At 38.5% G+C, this 22,196-nt stretch overlaps 2 long non-coding RNA genes across 2 annotated transcripts in view; one reads left to right on the top strand and one right to left on the bottom strand.

Moving 5' to 3' along the window:
- LOC309503355 overlaps positions 1–22,196 on the bottom strand; it is a 76,499-nt gene that overhangs the window by 45,491 nt on the left and 8,812 nt on the right. The gene's annotated exons all lie outside the window — the stretch shown is intronic.
- The window catches only part of LOC309503306, a 131,345-nt gene continuing 110,828 nt past the window's right edge, over positions 1,680–22,196 (top strand). The window contains exon 1 of the long non-coding RNA XR_014207605.1: positions 1,680–2,222. This is a non-coding gene — a long non-coding RNA (uncharacterized lncRNA). The remainder of the gene's footprint in view (positions 2,223–22,196) is intronic.

The following is a 22,196-nucleotide window of genomic DNA, read 5'->3' as shown; positions in this document are numbered from 1 at the left end:
ATTGTAATGCAGAACTTGCAGCATAACTTTTTTAGGGGCACTTGTGTGAATCAAGAAACATTTCTGATTATTTTCAGTTGTACACTTTTTTTTCAGAATTCTTTGAATAGAAAGTTCAAAACAACAGCATTTATCTGAAATAGAAAGCACTACTGTTCAGTCAGTATTTTATTTTTATTTATTATTTTTTTTGGTTGTTGAATGAAATGAATAAGGATGCAAGGCAAGGATGCATTAAATTGAGCTAAAAGTGACAGTAAAAACATTTGTAATGTTACAAAAGCTTTCTATTTCAGATTTAAGTTTGAAGGGCCATAAAGTTACTCAGTGTACCTTTAACGTAATTGTACATTCAGGCAATTAATAGAGTTCCCTAACAAGGGATGTGCAATAAAGCTATACTATTTAAACTAACTCGACTGGTAATAACTTCTGTTGCACAAGTTGATTCCTCGTCTGTCCATGAACAAATTTAGATTAAATAAACTCATGACCATTTCTCACACATTTTCTCAGTTTTTTTTGTTGTTGTTGTTGTTTTTTCAGATCAGCCATCAGTGGTTTACCGGTATGGAGGCCAGTCAAGACCAGCTGGGATGCTTTTTTTGCGTATTGTCATGATCCCTGCTTTGATTTGTTATGAATTCAGTTCTCTTTTTGCATCCTCCTTTTGATTCTAAACTGAACTCAAATGCAATTGGGTAAGAGACAAACATAAATTACTAAATTGGGGAAATTGAGAGATGAAACCATGCTGACGACCTCTGTCTGTGGTGAAGTAGTGAGTTTGACGTGTAATTAAACTCGAGGTTCTGTGGGGTGCGGACTGGATCGATTCCATTCCTAGAGCTTCTGGACAAATCTTTGGGGTGCGGACTGATGGGGCAGTGAACCCGAGGTTACCCCGTGAGTCAGTCCTAGAGCTTCTCATGTACGACTTTAGGGAAAAATCAGTTTTTTTGGATAAGTTGATTTCTTAGGCGTGCCGCAAGAACACCACAGACACAGTGTAATCACCATGGGAAAATCTCAGCGTAAAACTGGGAGTTGAGAAAAATATGATACACCGGTGTATTGCCAGATGAGAAATGTATCTATATATTATCTTTTTATTCTTTTAATTTATTTTATAACTGTACTGTAAATTTTTTTTATTGTTTTTATAACTGTTTTAAAGTGCCCCTATTATGCTATTTACTACAACACTTACCTACAACAGGTTTACATGCATCAAAGGTAAAAAAAACGGTTTATTTTTCTCATAATATACATTTGCACATCACCACATTTTTTCAAAGATTCTTAAACGGCTCGTCAGATGAATCAATCTCTCTAAATCCCTCCTTTCCACATGCTACTGGCCAGACAGCTCAGTCTGTTGTGATTGGTTTACTGCATACAGCGCGCGTCTTAAACAAAAACACCCATTGCCATAACAACATCAGCTGTCCTGAGGCTTCCTACACTGTAAACTAAACACAGTAACAAACAATGACGTCGATTTTACCAAATCAATCCGAACGCAAGTACAATAATGAAACACTGGAAGAACTAGTTATTCAACCCGAACCTCCATCACAAGGACGACTCAAGCAGGAGGTTTCTCAGTGATACACTGCATTAATAGACACAGTTATAGATAATCCTGGCCCATAAACTGATTAGCATAGGTATTTAAAGGGTTAGTTCACCCAAAAATGAAAATTCTGTCAGTAATTACTCACCCTCATGTTGTTCCAACCCCGTAAGACCTTCGTTCATCTTCGGAACACAAATTAAGATATTTTTTGATTAAATCTGAGAGCTAGATCACTCCTCCATAGGCTTCTAAGACATTATAACTTGCTGGCCCAGAAAATGTATTAAAGAGATCGTTAATATAGTCCAAGTGACTACAGTGGCTCAATCTTAAGTCTATAAAGCGACGAGAATACTTTTTGTGCGCAAAAACCCCACAAAAATAACGACTTTATTCCACTATTCATTTAGTTTTCTCTGGGCCTCGAGTTTTTTTCACGTAGTATAACTGCGCAGCGCTTCTGTGTTGTACGCGAATAGTGGAATAAAGTCGTTATTTTTGTGTGTTTTTTGCGCACAAAAAGTATTCTCGTCGCTTTATAAACTTAAGATTGAGCCACTGTAGTCACTTGGACTATATTAACGATGTCTTTAATACATTTTCTGGGCCAGCAAGTTCCAATCCCTTAGAAGCCTATGGAGGAGTGATCCAGCTCTCAGATTCATCAAAAATATCTTAATTTGTGTTCTGAAGATGAACGAAGGTCTTACGGGGTTGGAACAACATGAGGGTGAGTAATTACTGACAGAATTTTCATTTTTGGGTGAACTAACCCTTTAAGTAAGACAGTGATAATGTGAGTTAGCCAGTTAGCAGGAGACCAACACAATATAAAACTCAAAACGAATTATTTAGAACACCATCTTTCAAAAGCAAGCGGTTTGCGAATCCTGCATTGAACTCCGAGATTTGAGAAGCTGTCGTCAGTGAAATAAAGATTAGATTAGATTAGATTAGATTCAACTTTATTGTCATTACACAAGTACAGGTACAAGGCAACGAAATGCAGTTTAGGTCTAACCAGAAGTGCAATAGCAGCAAGTGCAGGATATACAGTGGTTCCATAAGTGCAGAACATGGATATGTACTGAATAAATATAGAGTTGAATACTATTATAAACAAAAATGTACAGATAGATTTGTCCTATGAATATAATATACAGATAACTATTACTGTGAACAGAATTTACAGCTAGATATGTACTGAATATAATATACAGATGGCTATTACTATAAACAGTATTTTTACAGATAGATATGTACTGAATATATATACAGATGGGTGTTACTATAAACAGAATGTGAGCATAATATACAGATGGCTATTACTATCAACAGAATTTTACAGATAGATATGTACTATGAATATATATATACAGATGGGTGTTACTATAAACAGAATGTGAGCATAATATACAGATGGCTATTACTATAAACAGAATTTTACAAATAGATATATGTATAAGTTAGGCTAAAATGAGCAGTATAACAATGGATTTAAAGTAGTGCAAATAAAGTTTGGACAGAAGCTATCCGAGTGAAAGTGCAGTGGAAGTAATTGCATATTACAGTTAAAGTACGGTATTGCAAATGTATATGTAAACAGTCGGTACTGTAAATAAACAGTCGGCAGTGCAAATTGAGCATATTCCAGTCTAGGTAAGTAGTGCAAGATGCATATGTAAACAGTTGTTTCTGTAATAACAGTCAGCAGTGCAAATGAACATTATAGTATTGCAAATAACAAAATGGAGGCAGGTGTGAGGAGGGAGAGGAGAGTCAATCAGTATATGAGGGGAGTGGGATCAATGAGGGTTAGAGTTTAATAAAGAGACAGCTCTGGGGAAAAAACTGTTCTTTAGTCTGCTGGTCCTGGTCCGGAGGCACCTGAAACGCCTGCCGGAGGGCAGGAGAGAAAACAGTCTGTGGGCTGGGTGAGAGGAGTCCTTAAGGATGCTGCGAGCTCGATGCAGACAGCGTTTCCTCTGGATGTGCTCGATGGCAGGTAGTGGAGTCCCAGTGATGCGCTGGGCGGTTTTCACCACCCGCTGCAGTGCCTTGCGCTCTGCAACAGAACAGCTCCCATACCACACTGTAGCACAGTGGGTCAGGATGCTTTCTATTGCACAGCGATAGAAGTTCACCAGGATAGTGGAGGAAAGCTGATTCTTCCTCAGTGTCCTCAGGAAGAAAAGGCGCTGGTGAGCCTTCTTGACCAGGCTGGAGGTGTTGGTTGTCCAGGTCATGTCCGCCGAGATGTGGGTCCCCAGGAACTTGAAACTGGAGACACGCTCAACAGCCATTCCATTGATGTGGATGGTGTCGTGTGTGCCTCTTGACACTTTCCTGAAGTCCACGATGAGCTCCTTCGTTTTGGTGGTGTTGAGGAGCTGGTTATTTTCAGTGCACCATGTGGCCAGGTGCTTGATCTCCTCCCTATAGGCAGTCTCATCGTTGTTGCTGATGAGACCAATCACCGTAGTGTCGTCCGCAAACTTGACGATGGAATTAGATCCGTACACAGGCTTGCAGTCAGAGGTGAAGAGGGAGTAGAGAAACGGGCTTAGCACACAGCCCTGTGGTACACCAGTGTTGAGTGTGATGGACGTGGAGCAGTTGGAGCCTGATCGAACATTCTGGGGTCTGTTGGTCAAAAAGTCCAAAATCCAGTTGCACATGGAGGTGTTGATGCCCAGGTCTCCAAGTTTGGCTATTAACTTAGTTGGGATGACAGTGTTGAATGCTGAGCTGAAGTCAACAAACAGCATGCGTGCATAAGTGTTCTTATTGTCCAGATGTGTGAGCACAGAGTGCAGTGCCATGGAAACTGCATCCTCTGTGCTCCTATTGCTACGGTAGGCAAACTGGTGTGAGTCCAATGTGGATGGAAGAGAGTCTTTTAGGTGTGCCAGGACCAGCCGCTCAAAGCACTTCATTACGATGGGTGTGAGTGCTACAGGGCGGTAGTCGTTAAGGCACTTCGGGCTGGAGTGTTTTGGCACTGGCACAATGGAAGTGCATTTAAAGCATGTTGGTACAGCTGCTTGGGCAAGAGACAGGTTGAAAATGTCTGTAAAAACCCCAGCGAGCTGCTCCGCACATGCCCTGAGTACGCGTCCAGGGATGTTGTCTGGTCCAGCAGCCTTGTGCGCGCTGATCCTGCTCAGTGCATTGCAGACATCTGTGGAGGAGAGTGTGATCGGCGGGTGGTCAGCTGAGGATTTGAGCTTGGTGGCAGTTTCTCTGTTGTCTCTTTCAAAGCGAGCATAAAAGTCATTTAGCTCGTTCAGGAAGTTGACATCAGTGGCTGCGGGGGTGGAGTGAGAGGGTTTGTAGTCACTGATGGCCTGAATGCCCTGCCACATGCGCCGAGGGTCAGCGTTGGAAAAGTGTCCCTCTATCTTAAGCTTGTAGCAGTGCTTGGCCTCTTTGATGCCCCTTTTCAGATTTGCTCTGGATGTGCTATAGGCTTGTGCATCTCCTGATCTGAAGGCAGTGTTGCGTGTCTTCAATAGGAGTCGCACTTCCCTGTTCATCCATGGCTTCTGATTTGGGTATGTGGTGATCTGCTTCTGGGTTGTAACACTGTCAATGGTGGTATTGATATAATCCAGTACAGAGGAGGTGTAGCAGTCAATGTCCGTGTGAGAGCCACTGGTGGCTTGAGAAAGGGAACACAGCAAAAGTTTAGGATTAAACTGCAATGATATCATGGTAAAGATGAACTTTAACCACTGATTCTTCACATGCTCATCCTTGGGCAGTGAAAATAAAACTGGCTTTACCGTCACATTGTACAGCACAGCGTCTTCTCAACATGATGCTATCCAGCATCCACAGGGATCAGCTGTAGTGTTTGAAGGGGTTCAAGTTTTCCCTGGTGTCGGCAATATGCTAATGTTCCGTCTTGACGTCACCACTAAATGGCTTATGACTCGTTTGAAAAACGATTAGGCCTCAGAGGCCTCGTTCACACTGCAGGTCTTGATGCCCAATTCTGATTTGTTGGCTATATATTTGATTTTTTTTTTTTTGACCGTCGGTTTACATGTTCTTTCAATTGTGACCCATATCCGATTCAGGTGTTTACAATTGCCATACTATCTGAAACATTGCGCATGCTTAAAGGGTTCAATTATCTTACACAGATGGACAAATGCGAAATATGCTTGATGATAGCTCTGCGATATATGCGAAGTTCGCCAAACATCACCATGATTATGAGGCAGAGGAGGACGAAAAGTGCCATCATTGCAGTGCACGCATATGCTTCAGTTATTGTGTGCTAGAGAGATCTCAGGACTGGTAGGAGCATATTGTGGCGAGCTTTAACGAGAAGCAGTAGGTCCGAAATTTTAGGATGAGCAAGCCAACCTTTGATATGTTGTGTCAACGTTTGTCCACATTCCTCTCCTATGACGACACAACGTTTCGACAGGCCATCCGTCCCTTTGCAGACGCGCATCGGGGTTGCTCTTGTCATTAAACCGCGGAGAAGTAGCCTAATGCCTCAGAAAATCCGATCAGCCTGTTTACTTGACAGTCGCATTGGCACATATCTGATTTATATCTGATTTATTTTCACATATGAATGAGGCCTGAAACCGATCTTGAAATATCTGAATGCATGTGTTTTTTTTTTCCTGTTTACACTGTCATAGAACACATCTGATCTGTGTCACACATAGGCATGTGCCGGTATCACATTTTCATGCTGCGATTAATTGAGTGATCTTTTATCACGGTATACGGTATTATCACGATATTTTAATTGCACATGAGAAACAGATGGATTTGGGGGGGGGATGTAAAAAATTAAATAAAACTTGCATCACAAGGTGTAATTGTGATTGTCAAAACATTTGGTAACTAAACTGAATTTTATTAAGTTTAGTGACAACATCATGTTACAATGATTACATGGTACAATGACTGGTAGGCTAGCCTACTGTTTGTATTGCTTAACACAAATTTAACGATTTCAATTCAATACTTGGGATTTGATTTAAATCTTGATTCAATATTGACTTATTTTGGATAAATATTAGGAAGGCTACAGTAGATAGCCCACATGTTATTTTTTTCTCATGAAAAAAAATATCTCACATAATGCTATGTAACCATATAGAGCCCTATCAGCTGGTATTATTAAAGGTTACAAATAACTAATTAAATCAAATATAATGTGGTTTTCATTATAATAACAATTATGTAATGACACAAGTAAAAATATAATAAATATGTAAAAAAGTGCAGTGCACATATTCAGCAAAATACTCCTCTTTATGTTTTAGTCATCTAACATGCTGCTGGTCATTAAATAGTTTAAATGTAACGTTCTGTGACACAATTGTTCTCCTGTTTCATATCAAAAGTAACCTGCTCTGTCTTGTTTGACGGTCTTCGTGTCCTCTTTGCTCCGCGATTTTTCTCTGCGTGAGAAAACGGATGTGTGGCGTGAGCGTGTGAGGAGTCTCGCGCTGAATGCGTCGAGTTGGCAGCTCTGCTTTTAGAAGCGGGATGGATCCGGATAGATCGGCGGCGGCCATAGACTGTAGGCGGCGGCGTTCCTCCTTCCGCCATGCTGCTTCTCCATGTGAGGACTGTTTACATTAGACTAGAAGTGCGCACCGGCCGCATGCTTATACACGTGGCGATTGTTTACATCAGAGTGCGCACGTGTTTCGCGCAGCATAGGCAGTATTTGTTTAAGCGGTTGATGGAAAATAAGCTATAATGCGCGTTCTAAAAATCTAAATTCGGATCTATTATTTTTCACGGTATTTTGAAGTGCCCGCGATAACAATATCGTGCATATTCATTACCGCGATTTATCGCATTACCGAATACCGGCACATGTCTAGTCACACATGAGCAAAAAATCAGAATTGGGTTACATTTCACTTGTAAACGAGGCCTTAGAGCTGTTACACATTACATGAAAGGTAATTTTCAGAAATCCATAATAGGGGCACTTTAATTTTCCTTTTTTGTAATTTTGTAATTATTTTAATTCCTTACTGTGTAAAGCACTTTTAATTGCCAAAGTGTATGACGTGCGATATAAATAAAACTGCCTTGCCTAATGTTGCATCACAATAAATAAATAAAATGGATGTAATTGATTGTGAGAGTGAATAAAGAATATGCTGATGCACATGGACTCAAGTCACTTTTTTGAAATTTATTAAATTAAATAGCATTCATGTAAAATATAAATAATAAAAGTGTAAAATGGGCATAATACTGTAAAATGAAATTGCGGTAAGGGCATCATACTGTAAAATGAAATTGCGGTAAGGGCATCTTACTGTAAAATGAAATTGCGGTAAGGGCATCTTACTGTAAAATTAAATTGCGGTAAGGGCATCATACCGTAAGACACATTTACAGTAAGCTACACTCTAAAAAATGCTGGGTTAAAAACAACCCAATTTGGGTTATTTGGCAACCCAGCGCTGGGTAAATATTGGACAGAACACATGCTGGGTTATTTTGACCCAGCAGGTTGGGTTTTTATACATTAACCCATCTGCTGGGTTGTTTTTAATCAGTGCTGGGTCAAACAACCCCCATGCTACAGGTTATTCATTTTAGATAATAATAATAAAAAAAAACGAATAAAAAAAATACAAAATTAATAACAATAATAACACTACTGTTTATTGATTCAATTAAAGTGTTTATTCCAGGAAATTAATATAATCATAAATACATTCATGTAAAAAAATCTGCAACATAAACGGAGGCCCACAAAAATCATTTGTGCTAAAATGTTGGTATGTTAAAAGATTATAAAATGGTAAGATTCTCAAAATTCAAAACTCTACACTTATAAACTGTAAAATGGCCTATAGCTAAAGATTCTCTTCACAAAGAATACAATAAAAAACACATAAGTACATACATTGCAATTCACTTAAATAAGCAATCATTTAGTCCTGTGCAGCAAAAATGTGAAGCACATAAAAACTCTGCATATAAACAGTAAGTACATACATTGCAATTAATTTTAAATAAGCAATCATTTAGTCCGGTGTAGCAAAATAAAAACATGAAACTCTATACATATAAAAATTATCAACAAAAAAAAAAAACTGAGTCAACTGTTCCAGAGTTTCCCCATTCACCAAAAAACTGTCCAGCCATTCCAAGCTCCAAGACAAAGGGGAAGGGTTTTGCTTCTCTCTGCCTTTCCAGGTAAAGCACCATCTTGGTTCCAGACTAAATGAGGGAAAGACAATATCAGACACAGATAATTATTTAAAAGTGTGATAATAATAATAATGAAATATTTTACGTAAAGCTACCTTTCGAAAAACAAAAACATTTAAATAATAGGTAACGTTAGACTTACAGCTTCTTTAGCATATCCAACCACTAGCCAGTGACGTAACACTGCATCCATCCAACACTGCCGCGTCAAGTAACCCGCAACATTTCTGGAGATAACAGACACCAACAACTGTACTTAGACATTGTGACCGTGTTATAAGTGGAATAATTGATGACAGACCGTGTAAAAATAATAAATGTTATGTGTAACGTAACGTTAGCATAACGGTCGCTAGTTCGACAGACGCAAAATCTAGACTAGAGCATTTGGTCCGTCGTCAATAATTCATAGTTCATTTCAACATAACGTTAACGTCTTGTTGACTTTATGACTTCTTTGACTAAAGTTACTTAACGTTAGGATAGTTTTAATAAAACAGGGTTGCTCACCTCTACGCTCGCTCCTGCTTGAACCTCTCGTCCTCCTGTTGACGTAGTGATTTGAAGATTTTGAACAGTGTGGACAAAAGCGCGCGACTCGCGAGGATGTAAGCGCTGGGTCAAAATTTCCAAAACAAACCCAAATGCTGGGTCATTGTCAGCTGATTACGGAGAAAATAACCCAGCAACATAGTCAAAATGCTCAACCCAGCATTTGGGTTTAAAAAATAACCCAGCATTTTTTAGAGTGTACTGTAAAGGGGAACTTACGGTAACTTACTGGCAATAGTGCTGCCAGTAAGTTACCGCAAAAATACGATAAAAAGTCTAACAGTGTAGCTAGCTTATTTCACTTTGGACAACAGGTTAATACCACTCACAGACTAAAGGCTACCCACCTTTCTTGGGGAAAAACTGGGTTACAGATTGACACCCTTTCTTTTGTCTTTCCTCTGCCTCTTTTCTCTCTTTCCTTTGTTGAAAACCAGATTTTATTTTACTATGCAACATTGTGGTCTCTGTGTGTTTCTGGCGCATGGACTGACTGTCTGCAAGTTTAAACACCGCGCACGCTAACGCAGGACCAAACCATTTCATGCAGATACAGGGGGGTGGTCGGTCAATATGAATGTTTACTTTTTGGTCAATGGGGATATTACACTTGTATTGCCAAAATAAGTCAAATCAAAGACATCATTCATGTTATTATTATTTGAAATATACTCAATGATGATGGTTTATATAGTGTATAATATAATAATAATAATAATTAAAAAAAATAGTTTTACTTATTTGTTGGGGCCCCTGTCAGTCAGGGGCCCTTGGAATTGTCCTAACTTTTCCCCCCATCCACCTTATTCTGCTCTAAACAATGCGCGCTGCCATAACGACGACTCCGGTTGCCTACTTCCGGTTCGTAGCGATTGACCTGTACTAGCAGCGAGAGAATGAGTTCAAGCTCCTCATGTGCTGTTGTTGGTTGTTTTACCAATTCAAAGAAGATTTCAAACTTTTTAGAAACTGAGTGTTTCGAGCATAAGATAAGCTGAGTCAAAATAAATTATTTCACATTTATTTTCTGATTTTTTTTTTTACTGAAAAACATGCAGTTAATTATATGCATGATTTGTTGTGACTATACGTCACTGCATCAGTAACTACACAGTTACTGTCTGTTAAATAAAGCAACATGCAGCATTTTCATCATTAGCTACGTTTACATGGACACAATCGGAATGAAATCAATCCGATTGATGAATCCGAACAAGGATTTACATGAATGATAAATAAAGTAATCGGGTTGATGTGCGCGTTTATATGTCACAAGTTTCAAATCGGATTAATAAATGTGAAATAACTGTGTTTTAACTGTGTGTTTCTGTTAAAAAAGATTTATGAAGATTTCTGTAAATGTATTTTGCAGTATTTAAATTAGGATATTTTACTTTATTTTTACGGTTTTTGTTTGGCAGCCGCAGCTGACAGTCATTGACCTTTTTTTTACGATTTAATTTTTTACAGTGTAATTGTAACTCAATACATTTCAAGTCAGTCACCACCCAGCCAGCAATGACATGTGGGGCCCAAATGGGTCTGACATGAACTGCCCAATTAAGACCCATGCAGTACCCTTACAGGTCCCACTTTTAGTACGTCTGGGCTTCCACGGCTTGCCCCAATGTGGATCCCGGGTGCAAGCCCATAATGGGGCCCACATTTGCCGCCCATGAAGCCCTCATCTGGGCCCCACATGTCATTGCTGGCTGGGATGAACAAAGAAAAAAAAGTGATCTGATGGTGTTGGTTATATTATGATAATCATCATTTGAACTTGATCACTGAACTCATTAAGATCCTTATTTCTGACTTAGATTTATGTTGTTGATTACAGCATAACTGTGATTCTGCATAAATATCCAGAATTTTAGATATAATACAAAGGATTTCTTAAAAGTTGTTTTAAAAAAAAAATTCTTTCTTCTAGGCACACAGAGACGTCAAGATTCAGTCTATGCATCTCAGCAATGGTGACGAGCAGAATATTCAAATAGGAAAAGTAAATTACATAGAGTAGACAATTCAGATCATAATTTATTCATACCGCAATGCATGATGGGAGCCATTAATGAGTTGTGATTGAGTTCTCAACGGGTCGGGTCGGCCCGACAAACCCGACGGGACCCGCGGGTTCGGGCCGGGTTCGGGTCGAAAATATAAGCAAATGACTCGGGTCGGGTCGGACCTCGGGCTTAAAGGTGGTATCAGTGATTTCAGGCCCAAAAATATTTGTATCACATTCATCTAATCTTTCATAACGATCCGCTAGCTGCCTGCCCCATAAGCATGCCGTCAAAAAAACGCGTCTCTCTAGGCAGCCTTGGCTCTGAGATCTGCACACAAAAACAAATGGTTTAGCCAAACACTCAAAACTAGGGTTGGGTATTGGTTGGGTTTTATCGGATACCAGTACCTACTCGGTATTTTTCAAACGGTTCCGGTGCTTAAACGGTTCTTAAACCGGTACTTAAGAAAACGAAACCTCACACACTTCATCAAAAAAATAATACCTGTGTGTGTTTTCTGAAAAAGATTTTCTGATGTCTGATTAAATTAAAAATTGTGCTGATGTAGCCGAAAACACTTAAGTTAAGATCAAAATCTTGTCTTCTCATATTATTTATATATATTATATTACATATTATATATTATAGACTTTTACAAAACAGAGAAATATCTGACACTGAGCAGAAATATTTAACACACATAGAATAGCCTCATATAAATATACTTGATATACTTCATACTTGATATGCAAGATTTGCAGTTGCCATTAAAATACTAGACTGAACTAGGTGAACTTGAACTTTAGTCAAGAGTGTCAGAGGTTTTGGGTTCTAATCCGCATTCGTATGGTTTTAATACTTTTGCGGCAGACAGACGCAAGTGTGTTTCTGTATCTTTTCTTTGAAAACAAAACCAAAGGTTCAAAAAAAGAAGAACAAATGTGAAGCGAGCAATTCTATCCATTTTGACGCCTTTTCATAGCGGTTACCAAGCAACACGAGTACCCGCCAGCTGCAGCTTGATGACGTAAGCGTACCGCGGTTTGGATACAAATAATCCGGGGGATGTCCGCCCGCCCGCCGAAGACAATTTTTGTGGAGGCAAGCAGAAATCATCTCTCTGCTTGCAGTGCGTCAATCCCGCTTTTCGTCAAGGTAAGTGTATATAGACCCTTTTACAGTTGTTAAACACACACGAAAGCACCAGATTATACGTCATCAATAGCGGTTCACTTCCGCGATTTGGTACGATTGCGTTCATATCAGCAGTGAACCATACCCGAGTTCACATGAACCGTACCCCAGACCACCTTTTTAAGCGGACTCGAGTACGGTTCGCGGGTGCGCACCCGAGTTCGGAAAACAGCGTTCACATCATCCAAACGAACCGAACTCTGACGTCATTCGAACCCGGGTGCGCACCAAAAGTGCTAGTGTGAAAGCGCCCTGAGACGCGAGCACACACACACACACACACACACACACACACACACACACAAACAAACTCGCGCACATACTCATCTGAGACGCGAGCACACACACACACACACAAACAAACTCGCGCACATACTCATCTGAGACGCGAGCACACACACAAAAAAACTCGCGCACATACTCATCTGAGACGCGAGCACACACACAAACAAACTCGCGCACATACTCATCTGAGACGCGAGCACGCACACACAAACTCTCCGCGCACATACTCATATAGACGGCGCCTCATAAATAGATCGATCTCTGCAACGTATTGAAGCGCGAGTCCTAATGAAGAAAGTGCGGTGTGCGCGAGCCACAAGAGAAAACACTGTATCCGCGCCACTGATCGCAGCGGCAACGAGCACTTTGATCACTTGATTTAAAAAACGAAGTTCAGCGCTAGATCGTCTCTTATTTAACAAACGAACTAAATGAATGCTCTGCTGGTTAACTGGAGATGTTTTGTTATTGGATCATTCGTGCCGCGAGATGTTTTATAGGGGGCGGTGAAAAAAAGTCAGGCACCGAAATCAGGCACCGAAAGTTTCGTTCTTATTCGGTCTGGTTACTACCGTTTACGTCGGAACCGGTTCCCTATTGGAACCGGGTTTCGGTACCCAACCCTACTCAAAACCAAAGCAAATAGTGTTCCAACCAATCACCGACAGGGGGAGGGTGTTGTGAGGTTTTGTGCTCGTGCACGGCTGCACGCGAAGTCAGAGCTGAAGAAAAAGCTGGCTCAAAACCTCACAACACCCCCTCCCCCTGTCGGTGATTGGTTGGAACACTATTTGTTTTGGTTTTGAGTGTTTGGCTATTTGTTTTTGTGTGCAGATCTCAGAGCCTAGGCTGCCTACCAGTGGCGGCTGGTGCTAAAAATTTTTGGGGGGGCGCAACAAACTGAATTATTAATCCAGGACTGAATGTAGGCTAATTGTTAAATAACAATTTAACAGTGATAATATTGTAGCTATCACTAGCCTAAAGTTTAGCTAAAACTTCAGCCAGTAGGGTTGGGAAATAGCCAATTGCCAAATAAATCTGAATTTTTGGCCTAAATGGCGATGTATGGTATAATCTGAGTATTTAATTATTATTTTTCTATTTGAATAGTAAAAAATAAAAAACTGTATTTAAATTTTTTTATATTTAATATCTTGATCAATATTGTCCTACAAACAATGTTCATATTGAAGGTTATAAAAACAATAGTGTAACCTTGCTGTCTATCTGCAGTCTGTCCAAAAAAGGGGTCAAATCACATTACATTCTAACAATGCAACATTACAATCTAAAAACAAAATAATGCTTTTTAAAGAAGTAGTTAAATTTACTAAACTTAAAATAAAAAAAATAAAAAAATAAAAAAACAAAGCTAATATCATAAAAATACACATGTAGGTTTGAAATTCTCTAGCACATTTATGTTCACCAACAACAACAAATATTCAACAACAAATATTTTAGCTAAATATATTTATAATTTAGTGCTAATGTATATTTTAGTCAGAATAATTGCGCTCCTATTCTATTGTGCTCCGTCTGTTCGGCGCGCATGCACGCGGCGGCGCTCGTTCACGGAAGTTTAGCTTGCAGAAAGCTCGTCCACTCATGACAGCAAACTGGAAATATTGACTTTCTAACATTTACAGATGGAGAATATGTCCGTGAAATGTAAGTTATGCACTGAGTAAATTATTGGATGTCACTTCAGCTTATGGCTAAATATTATTAGAGGTATATTTGTTTCCAGCAATCGCTGCACAAGTGAAGTTTACGTATGATGACGAAAGCACGTTAGTGCGAGCCCTCCCGGAACCCATAGAGAATGCATTGCAGTGCCTGCAGTTCGAAAAAAAAAATCTTTGAATGTAAGTCTATGGGAACACTCTGGGCGATTTTCGGCCATAGTAAAATCGCCCAAAAAGAGGCGGTACTCCACACAACGTGACTTGGCGCTGATTGGACTATATCCAGAGGCAGAACAACAGTGAGTGACTGCTAGCATAACTCTGTGGTTGAATGAGATTGTGATTGAAAAAGTCCCTTTCACACTTTGGTGGTGCGTCGCCCGATCGCCCTAATGAAGAAACCGCCGCTGCTGCCTACAGAGATGCTATTTTTTGACGGCATGCTTATGGGGCGGGCAGCTAGCGGATCGTTAGGAAAGATTAGATGAATGTGACAAAAATATTTTTGGGCCAGAAATCACTGATACCACCTTTAATCTTTTCCGCTCAGTAGAAAAAAACAAAAAAAACATTTATTAATCATCGCTGCTGTTCACCGTAAAGAAAGTCTGGCTGCTGCGTGCAACGTGCATCATGGAGGGGCGGGGGCAGACCTGACACCTCTGCGTGCACGCCTTTAGCCTGGAGAGAAGAAGATGGAGTTGGTGAAAAGTAGGGCTGGGCGATTTAAATCGCGATATTGTAATGCGCATCTCGTCAGTAAAGCCGGTCCCTTGATTAGTAGTAAATCACCATCACCTGCTTTCAGATGGAGCGGCATTTAGGGCTGATGAGATAATTAAGTTATTAATTTAGTGATGATTGAGCATTATTGAAGACACCTGATGTTAACAAGCAGAATCACTGAAGGAGAAAATCACAAATTGTATATAATTATATATAATAAAAAATATATAATATATATTATAATATATTACATATATATAAAAATATATAATATATTATTATATATAATTATATAATTGTATATTATATCAAAAATTCTGGGCATTTATGCAGATTCACAGTTATGCTGTAACCAACAACATAAATCGAAGTCAGAAAGAAGGATTTTAATGAGTTCAGTGATCAAGTTCAAATGATGATTGTCATAATATAACCAACACCATCAGATCACTTTTTTTTCTTTGTTCAACTGGCAGTTATAACTCAGATACCTCAGACAAACAAAATCTAAAGTTAATAATATAAGGGTCAAGAGCCCAACTAAAGCAACCATTGATCGTCATAACGGTGGCTTACAATTTGAGATTTTCTCCTTCAGTGATTCTGCTTGTTAACATCAGGTGTCTTCAATAATGTTCAATCATCACTAAATTAATCACTTAATTATCTCATTAACTTCAACACTCTTGAGTGTGGACTCATACACTCCCAGGAGTGTTAATTTAGCACTGGAGTTTTTGCTGTGTACAAAGAGCCGTAGTTAACTGACAAGCTGAGCCATATTGCATTAATTATCGCTGGCGATACGTCCGCGATATTAATGCGATATGCCTCAGCTTGTCAGTTAACTACGGCTCTTTGTAGTAAATTCTGCTCCATCTGAAAGCAGGTGATGGTGATTTACTACTAATCAAGGAACCGGCTTTACTGACGAGATGCGCATAACAATATCGCGATTTAAATCGCCCAGCCCTAGTGAAAAGTAAACTTGCCGCAGGTGAATTCACCGTTGCTACTACAGCCTATTTATATATTTAAAGTTTATTGTTTCAGTTGTTTGTATTGTTAAAAGGCGTGAACATTAAAGGTTGATTTGAATTCGCGTCTGCTGGTCATGATAATACGTGTATGAGAAAAAAAAATTCCGACGCGACGTCGGGCCGCGGGCCGGGTTCGGGCAGATAATTCATGTTGATGTGTCGGGTTACATCGGGTCCGGGCTTTAAAAGCCACGGGCCGGGTCGGGTCGGGTTGTAATTTTCAGGCCCGTTGAGAACTCTAATTGGTGGCAGCCACTGCAACATGCTTTATTATTGTCACCATTGTTGAGATTCACAGGCTGATTATTGATTGTATGTGTTTCTAAACAAATTCATTTGAAAGTCTTTTGATCAGAACAATGTTTATTAAATATTTTGGATTATATGAAAAATACTGAAAATCATATGCTGTAGAATCACAGAGCTACTGTAATAATAACTTTAATAATAACTTTATTTTGCATAGCGCTTTTAAAAGTCAATTCTCAGAGCGCTTTACATAGTCAAATTAAGATAGATAAAATAAGCATGAAATACAAACTATTACAAAGCATGCATACAAACAATATTATAAATCTAAAAAACAATTTAAAATCAATACACAAAACATAGGTTATAGCAAAACCATAAAATATATCACATGGAGAACCACAACAATCAAGTTTCACCCAAATGCTTCTTTAAAATAATAAGTTTTAAGGAATGACTTAAACAATTTCAAGGATGGAGCACTTCTAATTTGTAAGGGCAGTGAATTCCATACCTTTGGGGCAACCGAAGAAAACGCCCTATCACCCATTGTTTTTAGGCGCGTTACCGGAACAACTAAGAGACCGGCATCAGCTGAGCGAAGATTACGTGTCGGAATGTAGGGTACTAAAAGATCAGAAAGATATTGCGGAGCAAGTCCATTTAACGCCTTGTAGGTCAACATAAGAATTTTAAAATCAACACGAAATTTAACAGGCAGCCAGTGTAATGTCTCTAAAACTGGTTTTATATGATCTCTTTGTCTGGTCCTGGTCAGAATACGTGCAGCAGAATTTTGTACCCACTGGAGTCTGTGCAGAATAGATTTCGATGCTCCCGCAACAAGGCATTACAATAATCAATTTTAGAAAAAACCAGAGTATTAATACATTTTTCTGCTACAGAAAAAGGCAGCATGGACCGTAATTTGGATATATTTCTAAGATGAAAAAATGAAACTTTAACAGTATTACGTACATGCAGGTCAAAAGTTAAATTAGAATCGAAAATGACTCCCAAGTTTTTTAATTTAGATTGGAACTGTATATCAGAGCCGTCCACATTTATAGCTACAGATTTCACACTACGTAACTGGTGAGACGAACCAATCAGCATCACTTCAGTTTTATCGCTATTTAGACATAAATAATTAACAGACATCCAATTTTTGATTTCTGCAATACAGTTAGAAAGGTGAGTAACAGCTACATTTACATCAGGCTTTGAGTGAATGTATATCTGGGTGTCATCAGCATATAAATGAAAATCGAGATCAAAAGACCTCAAGAGTTGGCCAAGTGGAAAAATATATAGACTAAAAAGTAAAGGACCTAAAATTGAACCCTGAGGTACACCATATTTTACCATACCAACCTCCGATCTACAGCCACCCAGCACAACAAATTGTTTGCGATCTGAGAGATAAGACTTAAACCAGCTCAGAGCAGAGTCAGATACACCAAAGACAGACTCCAGGCGGGAAAGTAAAATACAGTGATCAATAGTGTCGAAAGCGGAGCTGAGATCAAGCAGGATCAGTATTGATAAACATCCAGATTCAGAAGCCATCAGTAAATCATTTGTGACTTTAACTAATGCTGTCTCAGTGCTATGCATTTTACGGAAGCCAGATTGAAGAGGCTCAAAGAGTTCATTAACAGATAGATGAGATAGCAATTTTGTTGCAACAATACATTCTAAGATTTTAGCAATAAAAGGGAGATTAGAGATGGGACGAAAATTTCCTACACAGCAAAATCCCCAGTGTTAAATTAACACTCCTCAGTGTTTATATGTGTACAGGGTGTTAAAAATTAACACTGAAGCAGTGTTGAAGTTAATGAGATAATTAAGTGATTAATTAAGTGATGATTGGCCATTAGTGGTGACACCTGATGTTAATAAGCAGAATCATTGACGGAAAGAGAAAAAACAATAACAGAAAAAAGAGAAACACAAGAACTACTGACTTCGAGTCATTACACATTGTTGCACTTATTATTACCAGTTTGACTTTATTTCTGTCATACATCGACAAAAGTTCTTGAGAGTCAACAGAAGTTTAGACGGTAATATTTGATGGAATTTTTCTTTTCAAGTTACCATTTTGGTGGTCAGTGTTTGCTTTAGTTGGGCTCTTGACCCTTTTCATTTTTTAATATTAGTTTTTCTCTGGCTGCTACAACTCTGTGTTTATAAAGCATATTTGTTACTGCAAGAGAAAATATGACTTGCTCACAATATGTTTTGATGATAAAAACATTATCATGTAGTGTCCTGATTCACTGATGTGAGAGTCTAAATTTTGCACTATATGCTTGATGTCTTGTTTTAGTATTGGTGATTGTAGCTCTGAGATTCTACAGTTTGAGATCCAACAGCAATATCAAACATTTTGAAAATCCTTTGAGCAAAGAAGTTATTGTGTTTAAACGCACAGACATCAAGATTCAGCATATGAATCTCAACAATGGTGACAATAAACAAACTAGTGACGAACAGATCAACTCTGAACATCACAAAACAAGCTACTAAAGTCAGAACAAAACAATAGCAAAATAAAAGCCAACAGAAAAAACAATGAAAATTACAGGACAATTCAGCTGCATAATTTATTCATGCTGCAATGCATGATGTCAGCCATTGATGCGTTCTGATTGGTGGCTCCTATCATGCATTGCAACATTAAGCATTTGTTTGATTGTCACCATTGTTGAGATTCATATGTAGATTCTTGATCAGTGTGTGATTTTAAATCCTTCAGATCTTTAAAACATTGCTGGAAGTAACTACTGTAGTGAAAAATTATTAAAACAATTAGATAATCAGTTTATAATGCTGGGTGACATCATTGAATCAGGTCGCTAGTAATTTCATCATTGAAACATAACCAGGGCTGCATTTCCAAAAGCATCTTAAACTTAACTTGATTGCAGACCAACTGCAACAAAAAGTCTGTATGATCAAATTAGGCTTGCGATGTTTTCAGGAAACACAGCCCAAATCATAGTTTCTCTTGCCACAACACATATGCTCTATAAACACAGAGTTGTAGCAGCCAGAGAAATACTAATGTTAAATAGTAAAGGGTCAAGAGCCCAACTAAAGCAACCACTGGTCACCATAATGGTGACATGAAACGAAACATTCCATAAAACATTACCATCTAAACGTCTGTTAAATCTAAATAAGAACATGTGTAGATGTATGACAGAAATAAAGTCAAACTGGTAAAATAATAAGTGCAATAATGGCTCGAAGTCAGTAGTTCTTGTGTTTCTCTTTTTTCTGTTCTTGTTTCTCTTTCCTTCAGTGAGTCTGCTTGTTATCATCAGGTGTCACCACTAATGGCCAATCATCACTTAATTAATCACTTAATTATCACATTAACTTCAACACTGCTTCAGTGTTAACTTAATTATCTCATTAACTTCAACACTGCTTCAGTGTTAATTTTTAACACCCTGTAGTGTGGACACATATAAACACTGAGGAGTGTTAATTTAACACTGGGGATTTTGCTGTGTAGGCAGTCTGGACACCATGGACCAGATTTCCCCCTCAAAAAGGGATCCAATCACAGAACGGGGAGGGAGCAGCAAGACGATGACGACATTTATGCGACACACCGAAGAAGTTTGTTTATATCTATGGATCCAACATGGCAACAGACACTAAGTTACCTTTCGATGCAGCCTTAGATAGTGTTCTAAGTAGTTTAGAACGCAAGTTTATTTCGTCATCTTCCTCGTCGAATTTCTGCCGCTCTACATACGTCATCTGGTATAATTGAAACGATTGGCTATGAGCTACGTACAGGCGCATTTGATAGACATTCGTAGCGCCCAATAAACGTCTCTGGGCATTCGTAAACCACGCCTCAAATACGAGAAAATGAACATATGGTTCCCAGACCACGTCTCAATGAGATGTGGTCTGACGTTAGCCAGGCTAAATACATATTATGCTGCTGTTGTTATTTATCTGTACTGGTTGATGAAGATGAGTGTCATTAATGTTTGTTTTTGTGTTACTGAGGTTTTATATATGTCATATTGTGAGAAATAACAGTATTAAGGCCCGTTCACACCAAGGACGATAACTATTAAGATAGCGATAAAGATATAGTTCTTAAGATCGTTCTAAATATTAAAGATAGTAAAGTTCACACCACAACGAAAATAGGCATAGAGAAGCGATATTGTTGGAATCACTTTCAGAATGATTTTTCTTCAACTGATGAACGTGTTTTGGATATTGATATTGCTATTTACCTGTTTCAAATAAATATTATTTGCTTGCTTTTAAGTTAATGCCATATAAAGATGCTTGAATGCGGCTTGGAAAGATCCTGCATTACTTAAAATTATGTTAATGAGTTAATGTAGAAACAAATGTATTTGACTTCCTCTTTTTTGTAGAGCAGAATGAGATGAGCAAAAGTTTTGAAAGATAAGTTTTTGAACTTAATGTTTTGTAATCAACCACAGAGATTATCAAGAGGATAACATGGGCGTGAAGAGAACGTGTTGAAAGAGATGAGATCGACGAAGACTACAGTGAAGAAGAGCAAGAGTGCTAGAAGAAGACAACAGCATAAACGACAGAGGAAGGACATCCAGCTTATTAAGCATGATTTGCAGAAACCTTAACTCAACTCAACAAGTTTTCTCTTAGGACAGAAGACAACATTACCAATCCAGTTTATTCCAGTTTGGCAAACCAGCAGTTGGTTATTATAACCCAACTGGGTAGTTTATGAGAGGGTGCATCATTTCTACTGTCAGTGAAATTTAACACTGTGTTTATATGGAAACCATCAGCAGGGTGTTAAAGAAACACAGACTCAGTGTTAGAGTTAATTCAATACTTAAGTGATTAATTGTGTGATGATTGTTTGATTATTGAAGACACCTGATGTTAATGAGCAGAATCACTGAAGAAAAGAGAAACACAAGAACTACAACTGACTTCAACCACAGCTTTAGATGAAATCAACTGAAAATACATTAAATATCTCTTATTACAAACCAGACTGACTTTATTTCTGTCATTTGTCTACAATTCTTTTTGAGAATTAAAGGGATAGTTCACTTTGAAATAACATTTTGGTATGTTTTAGCTTACCTCAAGGGTAGGGCTGGGCGATTTAAATCGCGATATTGTTTTGCGCATCTCGTCAGTAAAGCCGGTTCCTTGATTAGTAGTAAATCATCATCACCTGCTTTCAGATGAAGCGGCATTTAGGGCTGATGAGATAATTAAGTGATTAATTTAGTGATGATTGAGCATTATTGAAGACACCTGATGTTAACAAGCAGAATCACTGAAGGAGAAAATCACAAATTGTAAGTTACCATTAAGGTGATGGGTGTTTGCTTTAGTTGGGCTCTAGGCCATTATGTGTTTACTTTAATATTTAATGTTGTTCGTCTGCTGTTATTGATTTATAACAGTTAACTGAACAAAGTAAAATGTTATCTTATAGTTTTGGTTATGTTTTGACATAATCATGCTGTGATCTGAAAAATTTAACTTATTGAGGTAGTTTGGTTTAACTTGTTAGCAGCAGTTTTGTGATTCTTCAGCCTATGATTATCAGTACTTTATTTATAATTCAAAATATTTAATAAACATTGTTCTGATCAAAAGA

The sequence above is a fragment of the Leuciscus leuciscus genome (genome assembly GCF_965113295.1).
Source record: "Leuciscus leuciscus genome assembly, chromosome: 1".
Classification (NCBI taxonomy): Eukaryota; Metazoa; Chordata; class Actinopteri; order Cypriniformes; family Leuciscidae; genus Leuciscus; species Leuciscus leuciscus.
Note: the sequence above shows the minus strand (reverse complement) of the source record. Positions and strands in the feature narration are given on the sequence as shown.